We start from the raw sequence: 19,088 nt of genomic DNA on the forward strand, positions 1-19,088 counted from the left end.
CGTTTCTCCTTAAATTCTTTCTTATCAGTGTTTTACACCTCATTTACCAGTGCTTATGCACTGTTCTGTTTTCCATTTTTTAAAATGGATGCCTTTACGGCTTTAGTTGCCACTTTCATAGGACCATTTAGCCATTCTGGCAGTTCAGTCTTCTTTGGAGCTTGCTTAAAGGTAACCCACTATGTACGACAGCCAGCACGCTCCTCAGATTTTGCATTTGGTTGGCCACATCTCCTCCTGCATTCTAGAATCTGAATTCCAATTGGCAGACATGGGGATAGAGGTGGAAGGATACGAAACACAATAACCCAATCACACTAATACAAAAAGTTCTTCAATAATATCAAATTAGATTTCATTTTTTTGTCACTTTATAGCATATGTCCCCCTTCTCTTTTCTTTATTTTATTTTCTTTATCTATTTGGATTTATTACCTGCCTTTATGATCATGAAATTCACCCACAGCAGAAATGCCATGCTGGGTCAGATCAAGTCCCATTGAGCCCAGCAACCTGTTTCGGCCAGTCCAGGTTGCTAGTAACCAGCAGATTCCTGTTACTCATTCCCAAAGATATTAAGAGCTTTCTTTAGTTTATGTGGCTACATTACAATAGCAGCAGATGAACAGAAGGCCATTCACAGCTTTACAGTTGATAGTGTAAACAATTTAAAGGAATAGCACTTCAAATTGCAAGAATGTGACATTTCAATCTGATACCATAGGGTGCTCTACAAAAATTTAGGGGCTTCCAGAAAGTAAATAAGTTGTCTAAGCAGCTGTTTATTTTCTTCTCTTAAGTTAAACTTTCCTAGCTGCCCTAGTCTCTCCCATCCTGCTTACATGTTCAGTTGCTTATTTGCTCCTCACAGTATTTTTCCCAGCTCTGGTTGGACAGAAGCTGAAACTGCACAAAATATTCTAGGTGTAATCTACGTTAGGAGAATTTTAGCATGATTCCTAGATATTTATTCTTCGTTTTATGCATTAAATATATTTGAGACCAGATGTGCTAAAAGAATTTTTCCCATTTTGGGGGCAGTTTTGCAGTATCACAGGTAAGTTAGCTGACAAATACGTGCATGAGTTGCACCAATTTTTTTAAACAGATTTAGGGCATGAACCCACTTTTGAAAATTATCCCAGCAAAACTACTTTCACAGTTTTGCTGAAATAATGTACCCACATACTTTTAAAAAGTATGCGCGTAACCTCGAAATAGGAGATTGCCCTGTCCCCAGAACATTTTTTCCACTGAGTATGTAAAAATACATGCAGAGTGCATGCGTGTAATTTTACTTACCTATTGGTCACACAGTTTTCTAAAGGGCTATTTCTGGGAGTAAAGCACTACTTTATGCACAGAAGTGCCTTAAAAAATTACTTTCCCTGTATCCATGGGAAAATGCTTAGTGCATCTGGCCCTTGATGCCTTATTTGAAGACTGGATGTGAATACCACCGCAGGGCCACAAATGGATCAGGTTTTTGGGATATCTCTAAGGAATATACATGAGAGAAATTTGCATGCACACTGCTTCAATTATATGCCAATCTATCTCATGCATATTCATTAGTTAGCTTGAAAACTTGACCTGCTTGCAGTCCTTGAGGACTGGAAGTGAATATCACTGGCTTACTTGCCAGGGCTTGACCTTGCATTGACCTTCGTAACTGGTTGCCCAAAATGGCACGTAGACCTTTTTCAGGATGCTTGTGGCAACATACAGCTTGCCAATTGCACCACATTACATTTGTTGATATGATCATACTAAAGGGCATTTACCATCATCTTGCCCATGCTGTCACTTTATTTCATGTTCATCACATTGTACAAAATGCTACTTACTTTTGCATCATCTGCAAAGTTTGCAAGATGATTTTCCATATGGATTTGCAAGTCACTTCTAAGGACATAAGAAATGCCATGCTGGATCAGATCGAGTCCCATTGAGCCCAGCAACCTGTCTCGGCCAGTCCAGGTTGCTAGTATCCAGCAGATTCCTGTTACTCATTCCCAAAGATATTAAGAGCTTTCTTTAGTTTACGTGGCTAATAATAATTTAGGAACTTTTCCCTCCAGGACCTTGTCCAAACTTCTTTTAAGCCTTGCTATGTTAACTGCCTTCACTATGTCCTCTGACAAGAGATTCCACAGTTTGCACTGCGCTGAGTGAACGCATACTTTCTATGCTGGTTGCTAGTTTCATGGAGTTTCCCCTTGTTTTAGAGGGTAAATAGCGGACCTTTATTTGCTTGTTTCACCCCATTCATATCTTTATAAACTTCTATCCTGTCTCCTCCTCGTCATCTCTTTTCCGAGTTGAGGAGCCCTAGCCGGTGTAACCTGTCGTCACAGGGGAGCCATTCCATCCCCTCTATCATTTTTGTTGCCTTCCTCTGCATCTTTTCTAGTTCTGTTAAGTCAGATGTGCAGGATATAAAACGGAGAAAGATGTTTGGCAGGCCCAGCCCTGGCAAGACTCAACAGGAAAAGAACACCACTCCCAAATTAAAACCAAAATCAAATGCAGAGGGAAGGTCCAGAAAACATTCTTAGCACCTTTTTTCTGTCTGTTAGAAACTTTGCGGCTTGAAGAGTGAGATGTGAGGATACAGTTTGTTGAAGGGATGTTACTATAGTTCAGGGGTAGGCAATTCCAGTCCTGGAGTGCCACAAACAGGCCTGGTTTTCAGGATATTCATAACGACTATGTATGAGATGCATTTACATAGAATGGAGGCAGTGCATGCAGGTCTATCTCATGTGTATTCAGTGTGGATATCCTGAAAACCTGGCCTGGTTGGAGCTCTCCAGGACCAGAGCCGCCCACCCTGGTTATAGTTGAGAAAAGGAAAAAATAGAGCAGTGCATATGTGGTGCAGCAGCACAGCTATGCGAATTGATGCAACAGAGGTTTAGCAGGATGGGCCAATCCTGTTGCTTTCATTTGCATATATCTTTGCTGCTGCATCATAAAGGAAAATAAAGACAAAAGTATTGCAGAGTTACAAAATAAACAGGAAGTTCACTTTTTTTTTTTTTACTCATAAGTTTTGCTTGTAAGAAATGTAATTAGTAAGTGAAAGTTTTTCCACTTGGATTATTTTTGCAAACTTTTACTTTCAATTGCCTCTACAGTACAAATTCACATACAAGAAACAGGTTTAAGTAAGCCTTTTGGGCTCCATTAACATTTACAAAGCAAAAGAATATCAGCTGTAGCATTGCCTCACACTGGTGCCCTGAATCCATATCTTTAGGATGGAGACGGCCTTGGAGTAATTTGAATGGTAAAGTGTAATTACATTCTCTAGTCTGGAGCACAAAGGAAGATGTAGATTGTGGTTCTGCCAGTAGGTGGCAGTAACGAACACTTGCGAGGAACGTTTTTTTCGTTTCTAAGCCTTTCCTGGTGGAGAGAGGGAGGAGCTAAAGTGCTAAGCTTGCCTTATGGTCGGCTGAGCAGATTCTCCCTGAAGTTATTACAGGAGACAAGATTAGTCTTTTTCTAGAGTTGCCCTACTTCGTGGAGCACACCGCCTCATGATTTACAAGAAAAAAAAGATTATTGGCATTTTAGACAAAAAAAATCAAAAGCATTTTAATGTGTATGATGTGCTACTCCAGTTTTAGTCTGTTAAGTGATCTGGGCAGCCAAATGCCATGAGGCTTGTAACGTGAGGCTTGTATTTTGTTTGTGTACGCTGCTTGTTAGTCGCCTTCAACAATTGATGTTGGAAATCATGGAATATAAGAATGAAAAAGTAAATAAATAAACAGGCTCCCAAGTAGAAGAAGGATAGGGCTGGAGAGCTGGGAGGAACCCATCTCCTTGGCCTCGCCTCTGTGCCAGAAGAAATCGGGAAGAAGTTAGCGCAGCAGGAGCAGCAGTTTGCGATCTCCATTCAGCGCGGGAGACTGAGGAGGACCTCGCAAGCAGAGAAATGTTTGTGCGCTTTGACCCGAGGAAAAACTTCCAACGGGTTGTGGCAGGGTGGGGAAAGTGTGAACAGCCCTGGAGAGGCCTGGAAACGTTGTCGGGCAGCAGCATGCGTCCGAAGTCCTCAGGTTCACCCGGGTCCATTCAGAGGGCTCTGTCTTATCCGGACCCCAACATATATATTTTTCCCTCAGACTGAGAGTCTTGTCACAGCTATGGCTGCAAGTGAGCTTTGTAGCCACATAGTTGGGAAGAGAGGATCGTATCACATTCGATAAGGCCGTCCCCCTGGAACAAATATTATTCCTCTGGGAACTGCAGCTGAACTGTGCATGGATCTGCCTTTTTTTTTTTTTTTTAATGAACGGTACATTTTTCCTTTTGCCATGTTTCACCACTTTTATGTTGGGAACCACATTCATCGTGTCCCGTGTGGTGTGGTGGCATGCGAAGGGGAACGTGAAAGGAGTCTCTGGATGGCACCGGCATAGCTGTCCCTCTGTACCAAGAACCCTGTAATGATAAAATGTTGTTTCCGACTCAGCTGGAAACCCATCGGACGAGGAGCAACCGCTGGGCCAGAAAACCAAAAAGGACTGCTGGTCTCTTCCAACAGGATCCGCACTGGAGAATCCTCCATAAGGGAAGGTCCAAGGAAACAAACCGGAAGCCGATCCAATATCGCAAGTAGCGACCAAAGGAAGAAAAGGATCGGTCAACACCGAGGAATTTCTTAGTACAATCCGTCATAAAAAGCCCGACTCGGGCCGAGTTTCGCTCCATTCAGAGCTGCTTCAGAGGGGCTGTTAGACTATGATAGAGGTGTTTGCCTATTTGCAGCAACTCCTACGGATACAATGACCTTAAAATCCTTGATTATGTATACAGTATACATCCGGTTGGCTAGCAGTGGTTACAGAACGTTTGGCTCAAGTTATTTTTAGTGTACAACACGGACGTCAAATACAATGAAGCCACATGAACAATTGTTAATGGGCAACCACCGGCTTTTTTATTAAAAATCTGCTCAAACAGTGTCTTTTAGCACAATACAAGGATTTTAAGGACACTGTATCCGTATGAGTTGCTGCAAATAGGCAAACACCGCTATCATGGTCTAACAGCCCCTGAAGCAGCTCCAAATAGAGTGAAACTCGGCCTGAGTTGGGCTTTTTATGACGGATTGTACTAAGAAATTCCTTGGTGTTTACTGATCATTTTCCTCCTTGAATCCTCCATACGAACAGGTGAAGCCAAGCTTGGTGCAACCCAGGGTTTCTCTTCGCAGCTCCATACGTGAAAACTGTAACATGGATCTCAAATCTTAGCTCAACGCTGCATCCATGGAACAAATACTGTAACATGGCAATCAGCTTTGCTCATTTTTAGCCTTCATGCCACATTGAAATGCTTTTATTTAAGAGCCAAAATAGCAGTGCTGCCACTCCTCCCTATCCTATGAGGGCATGCCATTTGGCCTCCTGCATGGCCCACCTTTCTCACCGTCATCCTTCCTGAAAATTCCAAGCCTTCAAAAATAAATATGCATAGCAACAGAGCAGTGATGGCAGATAAAGAGTAAATGGTCCAAGGATTGAAAGACTAGGTTTTATTCCCGAAAGGAGAGTACCATCCCCCCCCCACGATCCTTGCGTGCGCTGTTGATAACCCAGCTAGTGGCTATCTTTGGGCCAGGTATGTGTCTATGGGGAAAAGTTATTAGCACAGGGGCCCCTTAATGAGGAGGAGTTGATCTGGGTTTGCTCACTGGAGGTAGCATGGAGGCTGTGGGTTTATATCTGAGGTGGATAACGGAGTAACACCCTTAGCCCCCACAGCAGAGACTGGATTGGGGGCAGAAGTATTTCTGGGTTTAACCCTCTGCCTCCTGAAGATCATTACTCTGATAATTCTATAGGATGGAGTAGCCTAGTGGTTAGAGCAGTGGCTACGAACCAGGAGACCAGCATTTGAGTCCTGCTGTCACTCCTTGTGACCTTGGACAAGTCACTTTACCCTCCTCCATTGCCTGAGGTACAGACTTAGATTGTAAGCCCTCTGGGGATAGGGAAATACCTCCAGTACCTGAATGTAATCCACTTTGAAGCGCTGAATAAAGTGTGAAAAGCGGAATATAAATCTAAATTAAATAGAATAAATAATCCGCAATTGGCCAGGCCTTTCTGGTCCCACTCTGCTTTGGTACAGAGTGAATCCTGGCAGTGTGGGACTGCACGCAAGTGTAAAAAAAAAAAAAAAAAAAGTCTTGCTACCAAAACTACAGTTCCTAAAGGATCCTATAACCACGCCCTACTTACTCGCACCCCTATCCACTCACGGTGAGCCCCGAATCTGATGGAACCTATCGGTTCCGGAGAGAATTGGCCGCTTTCCTTCGGGTTTTGTTTTTTTTTTTTCTTTTTGCCATGGAGCTGGACGTTTGCCTGATCATAGATACGCGCACAGGTGCCAGCTCCGTGGGTGCAGTGCAGGCCCCAGCCCCCCTCCGAATCGAGCAAACCCCCTTCGCTGTGACCAGGGAAGGATGAGTTTGGTATTGAATCCAGCAGCACCCAGAACAGTTTTGAAACTGTGGCTCCCGTGGATGCGAGTGAGGGCAGCCTGCCGCTGCATGGCTTCCGCCCTTTGAATTTCTGATGCAGAGCAGCTGCTGGAAGGGAATGCCTGGTGCAAGCTGCTACCTGCTCTAGATGAAAGCCACTTCACTAACAACTGGGGGGTATTCTCGTCATGAGAACCTGCAGCATCAGCAGAAAATATTCATTGGACCCGCTGGCATTCTGTGTGTGTGTGTGTGTGTGTGTGTGTGTGTGTGTGTGTGTAAACAACTCCCTGGACTCTGCCATAGTCAAGTGGGGGGGAGTGCGGCCAGGGCTGGTGCAAGGATATTAGATGCCCTCGTGGAAACTTCCGCCCCATCTCCCCTGGGCCTGCCCAGGATCACTTCTCTTCCTCTCTCCCCAGCCCCAGGATCCCGAGTGTGCTCAGGAAGCAGCCAGGAGCACGTCTGCTGGCTCCTGCTGCCGCAGGGGAGGTCCCGGAAGTTGCGGCCAGCCAGGCTTGGATTTGTCATGAGGCCCGCTAGGCCTGTGCCTCTGGGGTTAGGGGGCTGGCGGAAGACTTACTTATGTATTTAAAAATTACTTCTTAATCGCCTTCCCAAACACATCTCTCAAAGCCATCTACAACGTAATCTGTTCATTAAAACAATATACAATAAAACAAGTCACTCAACAGACCGGTATTACCTGACAATATTCTCCTTTTGTTAAGTCACTCACCAGGCCACTGACATGAGCCATGTTTTTAATTTCTTTCGACACCTCAAAATCTCCTTTTCTCCCCTAAAGATCTTGTGGTAGATCGTTCCACATGACTGGAACCGTAAATGCGAACAGTCTATTTGCTATCCGCTGCCGCCGGGACCTTTGTACCTTGAGAAGTTGTTTATTCAGCTACCTATTTCATGCCATTTATTGCCTCCCAGCTGCTCTGAATTTCACTGGGCAGAGAACAGCCCTCTGCCTCTTTCTCCAACCCTCCCCTCCCCGGAGGAGTCGGGGGTGGGGCAGGGCGAGACTGGACCCCCATAGCAGAGAGCAAAGAAACTTGGGCTCTGCTCGCTAACGCGGCCCCCTCTCCCCCCCCCCCTCCCCTCTTGCCGTTTGCATCCGCAGTGCCGAGGGGGGCAGTTAAAACCTAAATATCCATCACGGTGGCTGGTGGTTTCAGCGCTGCCGTGAACCCAGACGTGAAGCTCGGCGGTGGCACCGCTGAAAGCCGCCGCCATGGGGGAGAAAGCTGGCAGAACGAGGGAGGCAGAGGGAAGAGGCTGGGTGCACCTTGATAAGCTCCTGCCGCTCCAGCAAGACTAGAGCCTAGTTGACGCCAGTTCGCTCCTGCCCCCCAAAACTGTAGCGCCGTAGGCATCCACTGCCCTTGCTGTCCTGTTTATTACCAGAACTGTGTGTTGCCACTATACTTGGAAGGCATGACCTTTGGGATGATTTAAAAATGGGTACATTCCTTGTGTGTACCTATTTACTATACCTACACAGCCTTTAAAAAAAAAAAAACAAACAACTTTCTATTTATTATTATTACCAGTACAATGTAAAAAAAGTTATCAATCTGGGTGTTGTTTCTGAACAAAATTACATATTGACTAGTGTTCCTCAACATTGGAGGAGACAGAGACCAAGGAATTGTTGGGGACCTAACCAAACCATTATACAGGGTGGCCCATGGAAAAGCAGCCTCCCTTCCAATACCAGTGCCGGGAGGCAGGCTGCTTTCCCATGGGCCACCCTGTATTTGTCTATACCAAATATTACAAAAAAAAAAAAAAAGAGTAAATAAAACAATATGCAGTTGAACCCAGGCAGAACTTATGTCACTCAGAGGGGTAGTCAGGAGGTGGAGCTTTTTTTTTTTTTTTTTTTTTTTTTTTAAAGAAAGAATATCAGATAGTCGGGTCAGGTCCCAAGAAAATATATTCCACACATTCATGTATAACTCTGTACTTGGCAGGGTGCTGCAATGAAAAAGTAGTGCCCAACTTCAAAAGGACTGAACATAGTGCCAAATGCAAAAAAAGATTACATAACTCATTGCTTATCAGGCTGCAAAACGCACGTAATCAACAATGTAGCCAGGGAAGTGGAGGCATCAGTGGCCATCTCCAGTGCCTGTGTAAGTGGGACGGCTTGTGCTGAGGAGGCATCAGTGGCCGTCTCCAGTGCCTGCATAAGTGGGACGGCTTGTACTGTGGAGGCATCAGTGGCCGTCTCCGGTGCCTGCGTCAGTGGGACGGCTTGTGCTGAGGAGGCATCAGTGGCCATCTCCAGTGCCTGCATAAGTGGGACGGCTTGTACTGTGGAGGCATCAGTGGCCGTCTCCGGTGCCTGCGTCAGTGGGACGGCTTGTGCTGTGGAGGCATCAGTGGCCGTCTCCGGTGCCTGCGTAAGTGGGACGGCTTGTGCTGCAGGAGCTATGGGGGGGGGGGGGGGGGAGGAGGAGCCTGCTTTGGAAAGGGGAGGTGGATTTTCCCATGGCATTGACAAATTCCGTTTTTAAACAATTCCATACCTGAAATAGCATTTACCCATGGGAGAAAGAGCTATTTGAATATTTCTTGAGCAGAGAGAAGTTTGAATAAACTCCACTCTTCTCGAATTAGTTAAATTATCATTAACTGCCAATTTAAAGGATTGATCGGCCTTGGAGTTTAGCTACATCCATAGGGGGCAGAATGGAGTGGGCCATGACCCAATCAGCTTGGGGGGTATGGGGCAGGGCAGACATTTTTTTTCCCACCCTCCCCAATCCAGAAAGGTGTTATATTGCCCCTAAGTACATCGGCCGTAATAGAACTGATGTCCTTCTGTTGAGAGTCTACATTGCTTTCTAAACTGGAAGAGTTTTTTCTTTAAATCATTTTTCATTTCATTGATTATTTATATACCACAACTATCAGATTTACAAAACCTGCCCAAGGCAGTTTACAACAAGAGTAAAAACAATAACATCATCTGACCTACAGCAGAGTCTCTATAGTGATGTTAGAAGGAGCTACACAAATCTGTACCCCTCCCATCAGAAAAGTCTCATGGCCAAAGTTGACTTCCCATTTTTAAAATCGCACCCCCCATCCCCACCTCCACCCCCACCCCACAGTCACTTGCCAGTAGTTTATTCTGCCTCCCTGACATAGGAGGGACTTGTGAGGTATCCAGAGGTTGGGTGCATCATCATCTCTGTCAACTACTTACATTGATCCAGTCAAAGGTATTGGAACCTCTAAGGCATTCAGTTTTCTTCAGGACCAATACAGTTACTAGAATTCGCACCCTACTACTCCATTCCTGTAGGACACCTCCATTGAAGGCACGTTAGCAATCACAGAGCTGCACACTCATCCCCTGTCGCCAGAGCTGGTCTTACCAATCCATTACATCTCTATCCCTTTTCCCTATGCATGCTGGGAATCTCTTTCTCAGAGTACAGGTGCTTGGAAGGAAGGCCAGAGACCCAAGCCGGCTTCCAGGGACTCTGTGACTTGGCGAGAGTGATCTTCTCTTGCGGAAGATGCGATTAGAATGAGACTGGATGATGCATCAAATGGGCAGCAGGACCCAGGGGCTGACTCCAGTAGCCAGACCCAAAATACAGGTGCTTTTTAGGTAATTTCTGAGAGGTACTTGAGGATATAAATATTATAGTTTTTCTGGGCACTGCTTCATTGAATTTTAGCAGTTTATAATATACTCTGGGCCAGCTTTAGCTGGAGCTGGCTTTGAACCATAGGGCACTGTGTCCGTATTCTAGTCATCTTCTTTCTTGGAGCTGACGATTCCTCCAGGAATTTCTGGTTTTGGTTTATTGCCCCCCTGTAAGATGCTTAACAGAGAGTAGACCTTCTTTCCAGACCACATATTTAGATGCTGGGAAGGCGTAATTGAAACACTCCAAAAACAGATGGCTGTTTTTGGAGCTTGTTAACTGTGCAGCTCCATGGCTGGAGTATCTACAAGAGCGTTTTCTAAACGAGCCTGCAGAAGTATACGGTCACCCAGGAAAACATTGTCGCTCCATATATTTAGAGGATGTCTGGCCCTTATGTCCTAATGCAATACAGGTGCTAGCAGTTTGTTTAAAATGCAGGACTATGATGACCTGGGATTTGAGTTCAACAGAACCAGGAACTGTAAGAAAAACTGACATTGACATGGAGTAGCGTCTCCACTAGCACAGCCATGCAGAATATACCAAACAGGTCCAAATGGGCTTTCTCCTGTTCGGTATCTATGGAAACAATCTGCTGTAAACTCCTCTTTTCAGCTCTAACGAATCATAACATGCAGTACAGAAAGAGTCAGTAATAACTCATTGAGGAAAACGCCTACGGATACTTTCCATGTTTGCCTGTGCAAGGATGGGAGCAGCTTAAAGTCAACTATTCACAGCTAGGAAAGCCAACCAAAACAGCACAGCCCTACCCTGAGAGTCAGCGCTTTAGGAAGGAGAAATGGTGAATAGGAGCAAGAAACCGGAGCACCCAACTGCTAGGCCTCGCCGGTCCATTGGGGCGTCTTGTTTCATTTCCACAGCTTCTAGAACAGTACGTGCACGCAGGAGAGAGCTCCCATCATATAACCCCTTGCAGATTAACCATTTCTTTGCTGTGTTCCTTAGCTAAGTTTAAATTTCCTCCTGCCCCTACTCCTTGTAAGTATTTTGTCAACCTGCCTAAGCCTGGGATCTGAGATATGAAATAGTCATTTAAATGATCAGAAGGAGACGGTGTCCTTTTACAGTAAATAGTTACTTTCCCATGCTTTCAGAGGTTTTTGTGAGCAACGAACACTGTAACCCTGCTAAACAAACTGATGGGTCGCACTGTTGCCATGCTGAGTTTTTAAATTGACTTTGAAATGCAACTTTATAATGCAGCAGAGGAAAATCACATCTGAGTAGGAGTATTTTTATTTCCAGTCCTTGAGGGCTGCAAACTGCTTCATAATGAATATGAATGAGAGAGATTTGCAAACATACTGTCCCAATTGTAAGCAAATCTCTCATGCATATTTATTAGGGATATCCTGAAAACTTGCTACATTTGCGGCCCTTGAGGACTGGAAGTGAATGCTAGGGATGTGCATTCATTGCTTCATTTGAATGGTTTGCGCAAACATCTACGGCCGACTATATAGGTGCACACCATCTGTTTTGCATGCCTACTATCCATTCGTGAGATATGCACGTACCGCCGAAATAATAGGGATGTGAATCGGGTGCCCGATCGTTCCCACTTTCGGGTTCGTCTGGCCGTGGGAAAATCTTGTTTTCCCGTGGATCCCCATTATTTTTTTTAGTGAAAAATCGTTTTTCGGGTTAGTGTGCACTAACAAAAATAGCAAAAAGTAACAAAAAAATAACAAAAATAAACGGGTTTTCATTAGCACGCGCTAACCCGAAAAATGATTTTTACGAAAATTTGGGGGGGGGGGGGGGAGGTGATCATTTCTTTTTTTTACCAGATATATTAACGAATTTAGAAATATCGTACGATATTTCAATTCGTTAGAAAAACAATTCACATCCCTACGAAATAAATGAAACAAATGGAGCAACGAATGCACATCCCTAGTGAATATCACTGAACTAAAGCCTATGGAATGGTGGTGGTTGGTCCTTGGGCTTAGCTACAGTTCTGTCAAAACAGAAGTAATTCCACTCCAATCCTTTGTAGCTGATGGTGCTTTTATTTCAGCCTGAGAATGAAACTTAATGGCTCATGTTATCTTTGGCTCATCCCATGTGGGGATGGGCAAGTTGAGCCAAAATGAGAGCTGTGAGCTGCCACCAAGTTTTCTGGGTATTGAGACAAATGTAGGGTTCTGGGCTGGTTCTGTTCACCTTCTCTCACTCCAATCCTGCAATGCTAGGTAGAACTCCCTGGCTCTTACAGAACCCTGCTATAAAGCTTAGGCTAAGAGCTGACATGTGGTTTCATTCATGGTAGATGCTGATAGGGTTATTAGTGCAGTAATAAAGCCCTGCTACCTGCCCTGTAAGTGTGGGGCAGCACAGAGACACTGTTGCTTCTGTGAGCTGCAAGCTTGGTTTGTCTCGGGCAGGGAAGAAATGCTGGCAAAGTGAGGTCTGAGGAAGGATAAAAGAAACCTTACCCCTGGGAATCTTAAAGCAGATGAAAAGGTATCCATCGCAGCTGCTTTACAGCATGGGACGGGGAGAACGGAATAATCTGATTGGAGCTGAGAAGATGCAGCATGGGACGATCCAAGCTTATGGAATGTTCAGCAGTCAATGGGGAAAACAGAAAAAAAAAAACCCAAAACTTCTGACGTAACTTTCAAACAAGCATTAAGGCACTCGGTGCTTCACCGGTTCTTCCGCCCCATCCATTCCATGTAGAGTGCTAAAGACAGAGCTGTGTCTCATCCTTTCCACCAAAAGAGTGCTGTTACCACCAGCAGCCCGGGCGTTTGTGCAGGGTGGTAACTTTTTGCTTCATCCCTGGTTGCATTGGGTGGTCAAAGAGCCTCCCTGCCCCAGGATCTTCTGCTCAGTTGGCCCAGTCAGAGGCTGGAGTGTAGCACCTGGAGCCAGGGCTGAAGACTTTTAGAAGGAAGGGCTGCATCTTCTGAGAGTGGCTTCTTATGCTCCTTTTTGAGCTATCGGGGGCTCATTCTTTGTAAGGACAACCATCTTACCAGCTCCCAGCCCCCCCCAGCACCAGGCGCTTTGTCTCTGTAACATTAACATAGTGACCTTGAAGGGCACTCAGCCCCTTGCAAAGGGTTAGAATTGATGAGAGCCCTGTTATAAAACAGAGTCTGCTCCGAGCAGTCAGTCTGATGCTTTGCTCACTCCTGGGAAAAGTTTCAGTAGGACACCCAAGTGGCAGTGTATCTGTGCACTTTCAGCCCACACAAACACAGCTGATCTTCAGAAACAAGGAGCCTGCGTAGAGCCTTTGAATATCTGCCTGCCATACGGCCAAAAGTAGGTGCGCAACTTGCATGGTTTTGAACCGGGGTGTTAGCAACACAGCTCCTAGGTGTGGACATCTCTCTCTCTCTTTTTTTTTTTTTTTAATTTAGATGTATGTACACAGGCTTCCAGTGATGCCTGCGACTATCTCTTTTAACACACCTAATAGTGCATGTATTGTAAAATTATGCACGACCTACACTGGATCCACCAATGGGCATTCAGCAGATCTGCTCACCTTACTCTCTGTTGTACACAGGTAGATTTTGACTAAGCCTTTGAAAATGTATCCCTTCATGTACTTTTGGGAGAGGATCTTGCAAGCTGTTGGCACCACAACTGAATGTCAGCAAGGAGGCTGAAAACGTCAAGGGAGCGAGTGGCACAATTTGCACAGCTGTCTGTTGGCTGATGCAGACTGCTGATGAAAATGCATAGCCAGAGAGCAGCTACGCAGACGCTAGAAACTGGCCTCCACGTGCTGGCTGTAAACTCGTTCTACTGAATGGTCCCTAAACTGCAGTTGTGCTCAATATCCAGATGTTACATGAAATGGAAAGAGAACGTAAGTCAGAGCTGCATCACAATGCAGGAACAATGGAATGATTATTCTTGGCTGTGTATTCTTTATATAATTATTCACCTGGCATGGTTTACTCAGATTTCTGGTACAAATCATTACTATTACTATTACATTACTATTACTTTAATTGTATGAAATGTAAATATTGCATTGTTTAACCTCTCCCCTCTTCCAGTTCCAAGTTTATTTTCCCTGTTTTATTGTAACTTTCTCACACCTTTTAATTGATTCTCTGTATTTAAAGTTCACAGTTCTATTGGAAATATTTATTACGTTACGCTATACTTTACACACATTGTTATTTGTAAACCGGGTTGATGTGATGCCTATCATGAAACTCGGTATAACAAAAATAATAAATAAATAAATCAATCATGTGTAGCTAAACTGCTCTGGTACATTAAGATTTTTAGGATAGAAGAGATTTTTGTAATATAAGCAGAATACAAGTAATTTTAAATAATTTTTTTTCAGAAAGTAGATTTTAAATCTAGTGATTCTACAGTGTGGGTGCTTATTATGGAAATAAATAAGTGAGGCACCACTTGCTTTCTTGGAAGCATTCAGCTTTACTTTGTGGTTCTCTTGCACAGATATATGGAAGACAACTTTCTACATTAGGCCTCATAGACTATTAAACACAGCCTGACAGATCGTGTTGGCTATTATGGTGGTTGGAGGAGTAGGGACCTGGAGACCTTATTTCCTTCCCCTCTTCCCTGACCTTGAGCAAGTCACTTAACCCTCCTCCGCCCACACTTAGCTATGCGCCCTTGCATCTGATGATGTGGGCTCTTGTCCTGAAAAGCTGATGCCTCAATAACCCGTTTGTCACTGTGGTGCCTCCAGCCTCATGTGCACTGGCTCCATGGAAGTAAAAGTTACTGCTGAAAGAGAAATTTCAGCTTCGCTGCTTCAATACATTTACACAGTGGGAAGGCTTCCTCACATGACTGCGCTATAAGGTGCCTCTGTATGCCATAACTTCTAAATTGCAGAGCCTTTTTTTTTTATTTCTCCTATTGTTCCGGATGCTGCCGAGCCCATCTTGGAGCTTCTGGGGTCTTGAAGCACCAACAAGGCTTTCTTACCTGTTCAGGTGTGGCTACCTCAGCTCACAGTCGGGCCAATTAAAGTACAGTGTGCTCCGACGGAGCGCACTGTTAACCCTCTATTGGACACGCATTTTCAATGCGCTAGTGTTACCCCTTATTCAGTAAGGGGCCGAAAACGCGCGTCCAACCCCCTGAACCTAATAGCGCCGCAACATGCAAGTGCATGTTGCGGCGCTATTAGGTATTCCTGCGCGATTCAGAAAACAAAATGTGCAGCCAAGCCGCACATTTTGCTTTCAGAAATTTCTTCGGGCACCGGGAAATTGCAAATTTCTTCGGGCACCGGGAAAGTGCACAGAAAAGCAGTAAAAACTGCTTTTCTGTGCACCCTCCGACTTAATATCATGGCGATATTAAGTCGGAGGTCCCGAAAGTTACCAAAAGTAAAAAAAAAAAGAAAAATTTGAAGTCGGCCCGTGGATCGAAAACCGGATGCTCAATTTTGCCAGCGTCCGGTTTCCGAACCCGTGGCTGTCAACGGGCTTGAGAACCGACGCCGGCAAAATTGAGCGTCGGCTGTCAAACCCTTTGACAGCCGCCTCTCCGGTCCAAAAGGAGGCGCTAGGGATGCGCTAGTGTCCCTAGTGCCTCCTTTTGCCTATTTTTACCGCCGGGCCTAATTTGCATAGTGAATCGCGAGCACAGGAGAGTGGCCTGTGCGCGCGCCGGATAGCGGGCATTCGCCCGCTCTCCCGTGGACTTTACTGTATCGGCCTGAGTGAAAGCTGAAGTACCAGAAACTGCCATGCCACAGGAATCTTAAAATACTCCCTGTAAATTAGCTACTGGTACTGTTGTTAACTACCAGTGCAGATAGACTGTACTTTAGCAACGTAACCAATTTACTGAGGCCCCGATTGACTCCGAGAGGTGGGGAGAAGCTTCATATATCGGGCCCTAAATTCAGAGCTAATTAATTTTGCATAAAATGCAAGCTGGGTTCCTGATCGTCACCTTTCCTAGTCTCCAGTCCCAGCTTTTTTAGTAACATTTTATTTTCCAGAGACAAAGAAGTGGTGCTTTTAGTTTCTGTGTTTCCCTTCGGGGGCTAACGCTGGGCATATTTTGCTTCTTGTTTGTAAGTTTATAAGCAGGCTAAAGCCACAACGATGTGGCGTACCACAGTTTCCAGTTGGTCGCTGTCTCTGTTCCGTTTTCCCGTTTGATTAAGAACAGACCATTTAATGAGTTTCACGTGTGTGACGATTGGTGTAAGGAGTTATTTGTATGTCGTCTTTGTCTATAGAGGTGGCTGTCATAGGAAGCTTTCATGTTACAAAATGAGGGGAATTGGGTATCTGACCCACTGTGTTATGCATTGATGCATCTTGACCTTTGACACCACAGTCCAATTATCTTGACTTGCCTGTGGGATCTCGCTGTACTCTGTCGTGTAACATTTTGTATATGGGCTGAACACATTGCAGGAGTTCCTCTTTACGCTCTTCCAGTATTGAGCCCTCCCTCCTGCAAGTTGAACATCACTTGTCTACCCCCCCCAATATGTCTCAGACATTCACCCTCGGGCAGTCAGGTGCCAAGTGAAATCAAAGGGTAAGCTCTCTAAGGCGGGCACCTACAGCCGCACAGTACACACTTTGGTGCTGTGCATCCCTAATAGCTGTAGTTGCCCATTCCAGAGAGCTTACCCTTTGATTTCACTTGGCATGCCTTGCTCACATGTCCTTGCATGTGAGATTGTGCCCAACTTGGGATGCCAGCCTTGCATGCAAGGCCATTTTGGTCACACTCTTTCCAACTTCAAGCACTTGGGGGTTTGTTCACTCCTTGGCTTGAAGAGGAGTAAACGTTAACTCATATTTCTAGTGGCTGATGCATTCTGTTGTTATGCCCATTTGATAGTGTCTAGCTTTTTCTACCACACTGGGCACAGCAATAGAATGGCTTTTTGGTCACTGGAAATGTGAATTTAATCTACGTCAGACCAAAGAAGGGGTTACATTTCCAATGTAAGCTCTCTGGGGCTTTCACCTACAGCTAAACAAAATGTAAGCTCTCTGGGGAAGGCACCTTCACTTTCGTGTTGTGCATCCCAACTTGGCTGTTCAGCTGTAGGTCCCCTCCCAGAGAGCTTATATTGAAAATGTAAGTCTTTCCTGGACCTGAGGTGGAGCACCACACTGGGCACAGCAATAGATAACACTGGCCACCAGAAATGTGAGCTTACTCCACCTCAGACCCAGGAGTTATCCAACATAAGCTCTCTGAGGCAGGCACCAGTCACAGGTTTTCTTTGTTTTCCTGAACTGTGCGTGTACAGTGCTAAAGTGTATACTGTTTAGCTATTGGTGCCCAGCTAGACAGCCTGAATCCAATATTCAAAGATATCCTGCTGTCTAAATTAGCCGGATATAACTTACCTGGCTATCTTAGAAGAGATAACGATGCCGCTGAATGTACCCGGACAAGTTAACTTTAGACCTGTTATCGAGCAGGTCTAACTTATTCGGTTAACTTAACGAATGTCTGAATGTCGGCACTTATCCAGTTAAGGTAACCAGATAAATATGCTTTGTTCATCTAGCTGTAGGGGCCTTCCCAGAGAGCTTGTTCTTTTATTTCACTTGTCATTCCTTGTCAGAATGGCCTTGAATGAGAGAATGTACTCACAGGTTGAGATGCAAAGCACCAATCTCCTATGCATTGCCATTTTGGCAAAGCATGGAAAGAAAAATGAAAGCCTAAACTCTGTGGGACGGGCACCGTCATAGAAACATAGAAACATAGAAATGACGGCAGAAGAAGACCAAATGGCCCATCCGGTCTGCCCAGCAAGCTTCCCTCATTTTTTCTCTCATACTTATCTGTTTCTCTTAGCTCTTGGTTCTAATTCCCTTCCACCCCCGCCATTAATGTAGAGAGCGGTGATGGAGCTGCATCCAAGTGAAATATCTAGTTTGATTAGTTAGAGGTAGTAGGGGTAGTAACCGCCGCAATAAGCAAGCTACACCCATGCTTATTTGTTTTTACCCAGATTATGTTATACAGCCCTTATTGGTTGTTTATCTTCTCCCCTGCCGTTGAAGCAGGGAGCTATGCTGGATATGCATCGAAAGTGAAGTATCAGGCACATTTGGTTTGGGGTAGTAACCGCCGTAACCAGCCAGCTACTCCCCGCTTTGTGAGTGTGAATCCTTTTTTCTTCTCCCCTGCCGTTGAAGTTATGCTGGATATGCGTGAAGTATCAGTTTTTCTTTTCCCCTGCCAGTGGAACAGTCTGCACTTTGGTGCTAAGCATCCAAACTTAGTCTCCTGTTCAGCTGCCGGTTCCCCCCTGGAGAGTTTATGGTTTGTTAGCGCTAGGTGCCTGCCCCAGAGAGCCTATGCATTGATTTTATTTGCCATTCCTTGCAAGACTTTGCTCTCTGGAGTGGGCACTTACAGCTGGTGGGAGGGCCAGAGTCGGGCTGCACGGTGCCGCTGTAGGCGCCTGCCTCAAAAGCTTTCACTGGAAATTAAATTCCTGGGTCCAAGGTGGAGTAAATTCACATTTCTGGTGGCCAAAATTATTCTATTGCTGTGTCCGGTTGGATAGAAGCAGCTAGCCACTACCACACTGGGCAATAGTATAACATGGCCACCAGAAACATGAGTTAAGTTTTACTCCTGCTCTGGCCCAGAAGTTAAATTTGCAGCAGTTAAGAAAATGTGCTTTAAGCTGTCTTCCCTTTAAGGCACCTCCCTGCATGGCTGGGGAATAGCTAACCTCTTCTTGTAGGTGGGATTTTGCATGCAGCTGTGCTAGGCATGCCCTGGGTTTCTTAGCATGGGGGGTTTATTTTTTTGGCGCTAAAACCCATCTTACATACCTGAGTAAGGTTAGCCCTGAAGAATGCTTTGGAGTCCAGCAGGGATTTCTGGGAGAAATGCTGCAGCCGGGTGCAACCTGG

The 19,088-nt window shown here is 45.1% G+C and overlaps 1 protein-coding gene across 2 annotated transcripts in view; it reads left to right on the top strand.

Moving 5' to 3' along the window:
- PPL (periplakin) overlaps positions 1-19,088 on the top strand; it is a 94,670-nt gene that overhangs the window by 24,313 nt on the left and 51,269 nt on the right. The gene's annotated exons all lie outside the window — the stretch shown is intronic.

Source organism: Rhinatrema bivittatum, chromosome 14 (assembly GCF_901001135.1).
Source record: "Rhinatrema bivittatum chromosome 14, aRhiBiv1.1, whole genome shotgun sequence".
NCBI lineage: Eukaryota > Metazoa > Chordata > Amphibia > Gymnophiona > Rhinatrematidae > Rhinatrema > Rhinatrema bivittatum.